Here is a 12,902-nt window from a genome sequence, read left to right as displayed (position 1 = left end):
TGTCGACTTAAGTACAAGAAGAAAGCCTCTTCTTACTGTCTATGTTTTGAACCATTCCTGTGACACTAGTTATAGATTCCGATTCTTCACTCCAGGTTTACTGTAACCCTTGGACTTTCTTATTGACGATGAAACACAGAAATTGCATCGGAATTAAATAGAAAAGGCACAATGCCGACTTAAGTACAAGAAGACTGACTGTTCTTACTGATTATGTTTGTACCATTCCTGTGACACTAGTTATAGAGTCCGATGCTTCACTACAGGTTTACTGTATCCCTTGGACCTTCTCATTGACGATGAATCACAGGAATTGCATCGGAATTAAATACAAAAGGCACAATGCCGACTTAAGTACAAGAAGACTGACCCTTCTTACTGTCTATATTTTGAACCATTCCAGTGACACTAGTTATAGATTCCGATGCTTCACTTCAGCTTTGCTGTATTCCTTGGACCTTCTTATTGACGATGAAACACAGAAATTGCATCGAAATTAAATACAAAAGGCACAATGCCGACTTAAGTACAAGAAGACTGACTCTTCGTACTGTCTATGTTTTGAACCATTACTATGACACTAGTTATAGATTCCGAAGCTTCACTCCAGGTTTATTGTATCCTTTGGACCTTCTTGTTGACGTTGAAACACAGAAATTGCATCGGAATTAAATACAAAAGGCACAATGCCTACTTAAGGACAAGAAGACTGACTCTTACTACTGTCAATGTTTTGATCCATTCCTGTGACACTAATTATAGATTCCGATGCTTCACTTCAGGTTTACTGTATCCCTCTGACCTTCTTATTGACGATGAAACACAGAAATTGCATCGGAATTAAATACAAAAGGCGCAATGCCGACTTAAGTACAAGAAGACTGACTCTTCTTAGTGTCTATGTTTCAACCATTCCTGTGATACTAGTTATTGATTCCGATGCTTCACTCCAGGTTTACTGTATCCCTTGGACCTTCTTATTGACGATGAAACACAGAAACTGTATCGGAATGAAATAGAAAAGCCACAATGCCGAATTAAGTACAAGAGTACTGACTTTCTTACTGATAATAGTTTGAACCATTCCGGTGACAATAGTTATAGATTCCGATGCTTCACTTCAGGTTTACTGTATCCCTTGGACCTTGTTATTGACGGTGACACACAGAAATAGCATTGGAATTAAATACAAAAGGCAAAATGCCAACTTTAGTACACGAAGACTGACTCTTCTTACTGTCTATGTTTTGAACCATTCCTGTGACACTAGTTATAGATTCCGATGCTTCACTTCAAGTTTACTGTATCCCTCTGACCTTCTTATTAACGATGAAACACAGAAATTGCATCGGAATTAAAAAGAAAACTCACAATGCCGACTTAAGTACAAGAAGACTGACTCTTCTTACTGTCTATGTTTTGAACCATTCCTGTGACACTAGTTATAGATTCCGATGCTACACTTCAGGTTTACTGTTCCCTTGGACCTTCTTATTGACGGTGACACACAGAAATAGCATTGGAATTAAATACAAAAGGCACAATGCCGACTTAAGTACACGACGACTGACCGTTCTTATTGTCTATGTTTTGAACCTTTCCTGTGACACTAGTTATAGATTCCGATGCTTCACTTCAGGTTTACTGTATCCCTCTGTCCTTCTTATAGACGATGAAACACCGAAATTGCATCGGAATTAAATGGAAAACTCACAATGCTGACTTAAGTACAAGAAGACTGACTCTTCTTACTGTCTATGTTTTGAACCATTGCTGTGAGACTAGTTATAGATTCCCATACTTCACTCCAGGTTTACTGTAACCCTTGGACCTTCTTATTGACGATGAAACACAGAAATTGCATCGGAATTAAATAGAAAATGCACAATGCCGACTTAAGTACAAGAAGACTGACTCTTCTTACTGACTATGTTTTGTACCATTCCTGTGACACCAGTTATAGATTCCTATGGTTCACTTCAGGTTTACAGTATAACTTGTACCTTCTTATTGACGATGAAACACAGAAATTGCATCGGAATTAAATACAAAAGGCACAATGCCGACTTAAGTACTAGAAGACTGACTCTTCCTACTGTCTATGTTTTGAACCAATTCTGTGACACTAGTTATAGAGTCCGATGCTTCACTTCAGGTTTACTGTATCCCTTGGACCTTCTCACTGACGATGAATCACAGGAATTGCTTCGGAATTAAATACAAAAGGCACAATGCCGTCTTAAGTACAAGACGACTGACCCTTCTTACTGTCTATATTTCGAAACATTCCAGTGACGCTAGTTATAGATTCCGATGCTTCACTTCAGGTTTGCTGTATTCCTTGGACCTTCTTATTGACGATGAAACACAGGAATTGCATCGAAATTAAATACAAAAGGCACAATGCCGACTTAAGTACAAGAAGACTGACTCTTCTTACTGTCTATGTTTTGAACCATTACTGTGACACTAGTTATAGATTCCGAAGTTTCACTCCAGGTTTATTGTATCCCTTGGACCTTCTTATTGACGATGAAACACAGAAATTGCATCGGAATTAAATACAAAAGGCACAATGAAGAGTTAAGGACAAGAAGACTGACTCTTCTTACTGACTATGTTTTGAACCATTCCTGTGACACTAGTTATAGATTCCGATGGTTCACTTCAGGTTTACTGTATCCCACTTACCTTCTTATTGACGATGAAACACAGAAATTGCATCGGATTTAAATACAAAAGTCACAATGCCGACTTAAGTACAAGAAGACTGACTCTTCTTACTGTCTATGTATCAACCATTCCTTTGACACTAGTTATAGATTCCGATGCTACACTTCAGGGTTACTGTATCCCTCAGACCTTCTTATTGACGATGAAACACAGAAATTGCATCGGAATTAAATAGAAAAGGTACAATGCCGATTTAAGTACAAGAAGACTGACTCTTCTTACTGTCAATGTTTTGAACCATTCCTGTGACACTAGTTATAGATTCCGATGCTTCACTCCAGGTTTACTGTATCCCTTGGACCTTCTTATTGACGATGAAACACAGAAATTGCATCGGAATTAAATACAAAAGCACAATGCCGACTTAAGTACAAGAAGACTGACTCTTCTTACTGTCTATTCTTTGAACCATTCCTGTAACACTAGTTATAGATTCCGATGCTTCACTCCAGGTTTACTGTATCCCTTGGACCTTCCTATTGACGTTGAAACACAGAAACTGCATCGGAATGAAATTGAAAAGACACAATGCCGACTTAAGTACAAGAAGACTGACTCTTCTTACTGATAATAGTTTGAACCATTCCTGTGACAATAGTTATAGATTTCGATGCTTCACTTCAGGTTTACTGTATCCCTTGGACCTTGTTATTGACGGTGACACACAGAAATAGCATTGGAATTAAATACAAAATGCAAAATGCCAACTTTAGTACACGACGACTGACTCTCCTTATTGTCTATGTTTTGAACCATTCCTGTGACACTAGTTATAGATTCCGATGCTTCACTTCAGCTTTACCGTATCCCTCTGACCTTCTTGTAGACGATCAAACACCGAAATTGCATCGGAATTAAATAGAAAACTCAGAATGCTGACTTAAGTACAAGAAGACTGAATCTTCTTACTATCTATGTTTTGAACCATTGCTGTGACACTAGTTATAGATTCCGATGCTTCACTCCAGGTATACTGTATACCTTGGACCTTCTTATTGATGATGAAACACAGAAATTGCATCGGAATTAAATAGAAAAGGCACAATGCCGACTTAAGTACAAGAAGACAGACTCTTCTTTGTGATTATAGTTTGAACCATTGCTGTGACACTAGTTATAGATTCCGATGCTTTACTTCAGGTTTACTGTATACCTTGGACATTCTTATTGACGATGAAACACAGAAATTGCATTGGAATTAAATAGAAAAGGCACAATGCCGACTTAAGTACAAGAAGACTGACTCTTCTTACTGATTATGTTTGTACCATTCCTGTGACACTAGTTATAGAGTCCGATGCTTCACTCCAGGTTTATTGTATCCTTTGGACCTTCTTGTTGACGATGAAACACAGAAATTGCATCGGAATTAAATACAAAAGGCACAATGCCTACTTAAGGACAAGAAGACTGACTCTTACTACTGTCATTGTTTTGAACCATTCCTGTGACACTAGTTATAGATTCCGATGCTTCACTTCAGGTTTACTGTATCCCTCTGACCTTCTTATTGACGATGAAACACAGAAATTGCATCGGAATTAAATACAAAAGGCGCAATGCCGACTTAAGTACAAGAAGACTGACTCTTCTTAGTGTCTATGTTTCAACCTTTCCTGTGATACTAGTTATTGATTCCGATGCTTCACTCCAGGTTTACTGTATCCCTTGGACCTTCTTATTGACGATGAAACACAGAAACTGTATCGGAATGAAATAGAAAAGCCACAATGCCGAATTAACTACAAGAGGACTGACTTTCTTACTGATAATAGTTTGAACCATTCCGGTGACAATAGTTATAGATTCCGATGCTTCACTTCAGGTTTACTGTATCCCTTGGACCTTGTTATTGACGGTGACACACAGAAATAGCATTGGAATTAAATACAAAAGGCAAAATGCCAACTTTAGTACACGAAGACTGACTCTTCTTACTGTCTATGTTTTGAACCATTCCTGTGACACTAGTTATAGATTCCGATGCTTCACTTCAAGTTTACTGTATCCCTCTGACCTTCTTATTAACGATGAAACACAGAAATTGCATCGGAATTAAAAAGAAAACTCACAATGCCGACTTAAGTACAAGAAGACTGACTCTTCTTACTGTCTATGTTTTGAACCATTCCTGTGACACTAGTTATAGATTCCGATGCTACACTTCAGGTTTACTGTTCCCTTGGACTTTCTTATTGACGGTGACACACAGAAATAGCATTGGAATTAAATACAAAAGGCACAATGCCGACTTAAGTACACGACGACTGACCGTTCTTATTGTCTATGTTTTGAACCTTTCCTGTGACACTAGTTATAGATTCCGATGCTTCACTTCAGGTTTACTGTATCCCTCTGTCCTTCTTATAGACGATGAAACACCGAAATTGCATCGGAATTAAATAGAAAACTCACAATGCTGACTTAAGTACAAGAAGACTGACTCTTCTTACTGACTATGTTTTGTACCATTCCTGTGACACCAGTTATAGATTCCTATGGTTCACTTCAGGTTTACAGTATACCTTGTACCTTCTTATTGACGATGAAACACAGAAATTGCATCGGAATTAAATACAAAAGGCACAATGCCGACTTAAGTACTAGAAGACTGACTCTTCCTACTGTCTATGTTTTGAACCAATTCTGTGACACTAGTTATAGAGTCCGATGCTTCACTTAAGGTTTACTGTATCCCTTGGACCTTCTCACTGACGATGAATCACAGGAATTGCTTCGGAATTAAATACAAAAGGCACAATGCCGTCTTAAGTACAAGACGACTGACCCTTCTTACTGTCTATATTTCGAACCATTCCAGTGACACTAGTTATAGATTCCGATGCTTCACTTCAGGTTTGCTGTATTCCTTGGACCTTCTTATTGACGATGAAACACAGAAATTGCATCGAAATTAAATACAAAAGGCACAATGCTGACTTAAGTACAAGAAGACTGACTCTTCTTACTGTCTATGTTTTGAACCATTACTGTGACACTAGTTATAGATTCCGAAGTTTCACTCCAGGTTTATTGTATCCCTTGGACCTTCTTATTGACGATGAAACACAGAAATTGCATCGGAATTAAATACAAAAGGCACAATGCCGAGTTAAGGACAAGAAGACTGACTCTTCTTACTGACTATGTTTTGAACCATTCCTGTGACACTAGTTATAGATTCCGATGGTTCACTTCAGGTTTACTGTATCCCACTGACCTTCTTATTGACGATGAAACACAGAAATTGCATCGGATTTAAATACAAAAGTCACAATGCCGACTTAAGTACAAGAAGACTGACTCTTCTTACTGTCTATGTATCAACCATTCCTTTGACACTAGTTATAGATTCCGATGCTACACTTCAGGGTTACTGTATCCCTCAGACCTTCTTATTGACGATGAAACACAGAAATTGCATCGGAATTAAACAGAAAAGGTACAATGCCGACTTAAGTACAAGAAGACTGACTCTTCTTACTGTCAATGTTTTGAACCATTCCTGTGACACTAGTTATAGATTCCGATGCTTCACTCCAGGTTTACTGTATCCCTTGGACCTTCTTATTGACGATGAAACACAGAAATTGCATCGGAATTAAATACAAAAGGCACAATGCCGAGTTAAGTACAAGAAGACTGACTCTTCCCAATGCCTATGTTTTGAACCATTCCTGCGACACTAGTTTTGGATTCCGATGCTTCACTTCAGGTTTACTGTATCCCTCTGACCTTCTTATTGACAATGAAACACAGAAATTGCATCGTAATTAAATACAAAAGCCACAATGCCGACTTAAGTACAAGAAGACTGACTCTTCCTACTGTCTATGTTTTCAACCAATTCTGTGACACTAGTTATAGAGTACGATGCTTCACTTCAGGTTTACTGTATCCCTTGGAACTTCTTATTGACTATGAATCACAGAAATCGCATCGGAATTAAATACAAAAGGCACAATGCCGACTTAAGTACGAGAAGACAGACTCTTCTTTGTGATTATAGTTTGAACCATTGCTGTGACACTAGTTATAGATTCCGATGCTTTACTTCAGGTTTACTGTATACCTTGGACATTCTTATTGACGATGAAACACAGAAATTGCATTGGAATTAAATAAAAAAGGTACAATGTCGACTTAAGTACAAGAAGAAAGACTCTTCTTACTGTCTATGTTTTGAACCATTCCTGTGACACTAGTTATAGATTCCGATTCTTCACTCCAGGTTTACTGTAATCCTTGGACTTTCTTATTGACGATGAAACACAGAAATTGCATCGGAATTAAATAGAAAAGGCACAATGCCGACTTAAGTACAAGAAGACTGACTCTTCTTACTGATTATGTTTGTACCATTCCTGTTACACTAGTTATAGAGTCCGATGCTTCACTTCAGGTTTACTGTATCCCTTGGACATTCTCATTGACGATGAATCACAGGAATTGCATCGGAATTAAATACAAAAGGCACAATGCCGACTTAAGTACAAGAAGACTGACCCTTCTTACTGTCTATATTTTGAACCATTCCAGTGACACTAGTTATAGATTCCGATGGTTCACTTCAGGTTTGCTGTATTCCTTGGACCTTCTTATTGACGATGAAACACAGAAATTGCATCGAAATTAAATACTAAAGGCACAATGCCGACTTAAGTACAAGAAGACTGACTCTTCTTACTGTCTATGATATGAACCATTACTATGACACTAGTTATAGATTCCGAAGCTTCACTCCAGGTTTATTGTATCCTTTGGATCTTCTTGTTGACGATGAAACACAGATATTGCATCGGAATTAAATACAAAAGACACAATGCCTACTTAAGGACAAGAAGACTGACTCTTCTTACTGACTATGTTTTGAACCATTCCTGTGACACTAGTTATAGATTCCGATGGTTCACTTCAGGTTTACTGTATCCCTCTGACCTTCTTATTGACGATGAAACACAAAAATTGCATCGGAATTAAATGCAAAAGGCACAATGCCGACTTAAGTACAAGAAGACTGACTCTTACTACTGTCTATGTTTTGAACCATTCCTGTGACACTAGTTATAGATTCCGATGCTTCACTTCAGGTTTACTGTATCCCTCTGACCTTCTTATTGGCGATGAAACACAGAAATTGCATCGGAATTAAATACAAAAGGCGCAATGCCGACTTAAGTACAAGAAGACTGACTCTTCTTAGTGTCTATGTTTCAACCATTCCTGTGATACTAGTTATTGATTCCGATGCTTCACTCCAGGTTTACTGTATCCCTTGGACCTTCTTATTGACGATGAAACACAGAAACTGTATCGGAATGAAATAGAAAAGCCACAATGCCGAATTAAGTACACGAGGACTGACTTTCTTACTGATAATAGTTTGAACCATTCCGGTGACAATAGTTATAGATTCCGATGCTTCACTTCAGGTTTACTGTATCCCTTGGACCTTGTTATTGACGGTGACACACAGAAATAGCATTGGAATTAAATACAAAAGGCAAAATGCCAACTTTAGTACACGAAGACTGACTCTTCTTACTGTCTATGTTTTGAACCATTCCTGTGACACTAGTTATAGATTCCGATGCTTCACTTCAAGTTTACTGTATCCCTCTGACCTTCTTATTAACGATGAAACACAGAAATTGCATCGGAATTAAAAAGAAAACTCACAATGCCGACTTAAGTACAAGAAGACTGACTCTTCTTACTGTCTATGTTTTGAACCATTCCTGTGACACTAGTTATAGATTCCGATTCTTCACTCCGGGTTTACTGTATCCCTTGGACATTCTTATTGACGATGAAACACAGAAATTGCATCGGAATTAAATAGAAAAGGCACAATGCCGACTTAAGTACAAGAAGACTGACTCTTCCTACTGCTTATGTTTTGAACCATTCCTGTAACACTAGTTATTGATTCCGATGCTTCACTCCAGGTTTACTGTGACCCTTGGACCTTCTTATTGAAGATGAAACACAGAAATTGCATCGGAATTAAATAGAAAAGGCACAATGCCGACTTATGTACAAGATGACTGACTCTTCTTACTGTCTATGATTTGAACCATTCATGTGACACTAGTTATAGATTCCAATGCTTCACTCCAGGTTTACTGTATACCTTGGACCTTCTTCTTGACAATGAAACACAGAAATTGCATCGGAATTAAATACAAAAGGCACAATGCCGACTTAAGTACAAGAAGACTGACTCTTACTACTGTCTATGTTTTGAACCATTCCTGTGACACTAGTTATAGTTTCCGATGCTTCACTTCAGGTTTACTGTATCCCTCTGACGTTATTGCCGATGAAGCACAGAAATTGCATCGGAATTAAATACAAAAGGCACAATGCCGACTTAAGGACATGAAGACTGACTCTTCTTACTGACTATGTTTTGAAACATTCCTGTGACTCTAGTTATAGATTCCGATGCTTCACTTCAGGTTTACTGTATCCCTCTGACCTTCTTATTGACGATGAAACACAGAAATTGCATCGGAATTAAATACAAGAGGCGCAATGACGACTTAAGTACAAGAAGACTGACTCTTCTTACTGTCTATGTTTCAACCATTCCTGTGATACTAGTTATTGATTCCGATGCTTCACTCCAGGTTTACTGTATCCCTTGGACCTTCCTATTGACGATGAAACACAGAAACTGCATCGGAATGAAATAGAAAAGGCGCAATGCCGAATTAAGTACAAGAGGACTGACTTTCTTACTGATAATAGTTTGAACCATTCCGGTGACAATAGTTATAGATTCCGATGCTTCACTTTAGGTTTACTGTATCCCTTGGACCTTGTTATTGACGGTGACACACAGAAATAGCATTGGAATTAAATACAAAAGGCAAAATGCCAACTTTAGTACATGAAGACTGACTCTTCTTACAGTCTATGTTTTGAACCATTCCTGTGACACTAGTTATAGATTCCGATGCTTCACTTCAAGTTTACTGTATCCCTCTGACCTTCTTATTAACGATGAAACACAGAAATTGCATCGGAATTAAAAAGAAAACTCACAATGCCGACTTAAGTACAAGAAGACTGACTCTTCTTACTGTCTATGTTTTGAACCATTCCTGTGACACTAGATATAGATTGCGATTCTTCACTCCGGGTTTACTGTATCCCTTGGACATTCTTATTGACGATGAAACACAGAAATTGCATCGGAATTAAATAGAAAAGGCACAATGCCGACTTAAGTACAAGAAGACTGACTCTTCTTAGTGATTATAGTTTGAACCATTGCTGTGACACTAGTTATAGATTCCGATGCTTCACTTCAGGTTTACTGTATCCCTTTGACTTTATTGCCGATGAAACACAGAAATTGCATCGGAAGTAAATACAAAAGGCACAATGCCGACTAAAGGACAAGAAGACTGACTCTTCTTACTGACTATGCTTTGAACCATTCCTGTGACTCTAGTTATTGATTCCGATGCTTCACTTCAGGTTTACTGTATCCCTCTGACCTTCTTATTTACGATGAAACACAGAAATTGCATCGTAATTAAATACAAAAGCCACAATGCCGACTTAAGTACAAGAAGACTGACTCTTCTTACTGTCTAGGATTTGAACCATTCCTGTGACACTAGTTATAGATTCCGATGCTTCACTTCAGGTTTACTGTTTCCCTTGGACCTTCTTATTGACGATGAAACACAGATATTGCATCGGAATTAAATACAAAAGGCAAAATGCCGACTTAAGGACAAGAAGACTGACTCTTCTTACTGTCTATATTTTGAACCATTCCAGTGACACTAGTTATATATTCCGATGCTTCACTTCAGGTTTATTGAATTCCTTGGACCTTCTTATTGACGATGAAACGCAGAAATTTCATCGGAATTAAATACAAAAGGCACAATGCAGACTTAAGTACAAGAAGACTGACTCTTCCCACTGTCTATGTTTTGAACCAATTCTGTGACACTAGTAATAGAGTCCGATGCTTCACTACAGGTTTACTGTATCCCTTGGACCTTCTTATTGACGATGGACACTGGAATTGCATCGAAATTAAATACAAAAGGCACAATGCCGACTGAAGTACAAGAAGACTGACTCTTCTTACTGTCTATGTATCAACCATTCCTGTGACACTAGTTATATATTCCGATGCTTCACTTCAGGGTCACTGCATCCCTCTGACCTTCTTATTGACGATGAAACACAGAAATTGCATCGGAATTAAATACAAAAGGCACAATGCTGACTTAAGTACAAGAAGACTGTCTCTTCTTACTGTCTATTTTTTGAACCATTCCTGTGACACTAGTTATAGATTCCGATGCTTCACTCCAGGTTTACTGTATCCCTTGGACCTTCTTATTGACGATGAAACACAGAAACTGCATCGGAATGAAATAGAAAAAGCACAATGCCGACTTAAGTACAAGAAGACTGACTCTTCTTACTGTCTATGATTTGAACCATTCGTGTGACACTAGTTATAGTTTCCGATGCTTCACTCCAGGTTTACTGTTACCTTGGACATTCTTATTGACGATGAAACACAGAAATTGCATCGGATTTAAATAGAAAAGGCTCAATGTCGACATAAGTACAAGAAGACTGACTCTTCTTGCTGTCTATGTTTTGAACCTTTCCTGTGACACTAGTTATAGATTCCGATTCTTCACTCCAGGTTTACTGTAACCCTTGGATCTTCTTATTCACGATGAAACACAGAAATTGCATCGGAAATAAATACAAAAGGCACAATGCCGACTTAAGTACAAGAAGATTGACTCTTCCTACTGTCTATGTTTTGAACCATTCCTGTGACACTAGTTATAGATTCCGATGCTTCACTCCAGGTTTACTGTGACCCTTGGACCTTCTTATTGACGATGAAACACAGAAATTGCATCGGAATTAAATAGAAAAGGCACAATGCCGACTTAAGTACAAGACGACTGACTCTTCTTACTGACTATGTTTTGAACCATTCCTGTGACACTAGTTATAGATTCCGATGCCTCACTTCAGGTTTACTGTATCCCTCTGGCCTTATTGCCGATGAAACACAGAAATTGCATCGGAATTAAATACAAAAGGCACAATGCCGACTTAAGGACATGAAGACTGACTCTTCTTACTGACTATGTTTTGAAACATTCCTGTGACTCTAGTTATAGATTCCGATGCTTCACTTCAGGTTTACTGTATCCCTTGGATCGTCTTATTGACGATGAATCACAGGAATTGCATCGGAATTAAACACAAAATGCACAATGCCGACTTAAGTACAAGAAGTCTGACTCTTCTTACTGTCTATATTTTGAACCATTCCAGTGACACTAGTTATAGATTCCGATGCTTCACTTCAGGTTTACTGTATTCCTTGGACTTTCTTATTGACGATGAAACACACAAATTGCATCGAAATTAAATACAAAAGGCACAATGCCGACTTAAGTACAAGAAGACTGACTCTTCTTACTGTCTATGTTTTGAACCATTACTGTGACACTAGTTATAGATTCCGATGCTTCACTCCAGGTTACTGTATCCCTTGTACCTTCTTGTTGACGATGTAACACAGAAATTGCATTGGAATTAAATACAAAAGGCACAATGCCGACTTAAGTACAAGAAGACTGACTCTTCTTACTGTCTATGTTTCAACCATCCCTGTGATACTAGTTATTGATTCCGATGCTTCACTCCAGGTTTACTGTACCCCTTGGACCTTCTTATTGACGATGAAACACACAAACTGCATCGGAATGAAATAGAAAAGGCACAATGCCGACTTAAGTACAAGAGGACTGACTCTTCTTACTGATAATAGTTTGAACCATTCCGGTGACAATAGTTATAGATTCCGATGCTTCACTTCAGGTTTACTGTATCCCTCTGACCTTCTTATTGATGATGAAACACAGAAATTGCATCGGAATTAAAAGAAAACTCACAATGCCGACTTAAGTACAAGAAGACTGACTCATCTTACTGTCTATGATTTGTACCATTCCGGTGACACTAGTTATAGATTCCGATGCTTCACTCCAGGTTTACTGTATCCCTTGGACCTTCGTATTGACGATGAAACACAGAAATTGCATCGGAATTAAACAGAAAAGGCTCAATGTAGACTTAAGTACAAGAAGACTGACTCTTCT

Source organism: Schistocerca serialis, chromosome 2 (genome assembly GCF_023864345.2).
Source record: "Schistocerca serialis cubense isolate TAMUIC-IGC-003099 chromosome 2, iqSchSeri2.2, whole genome shotgun sequence".
NCBI lineage: Eukaryota > Metazoa > Arthropoda > Insecta > Orthoptera > Acrididae > Schistocerca > Schistocerca serialis.
Note: the sequence above shows the minus strand (reverse complement) of the source record.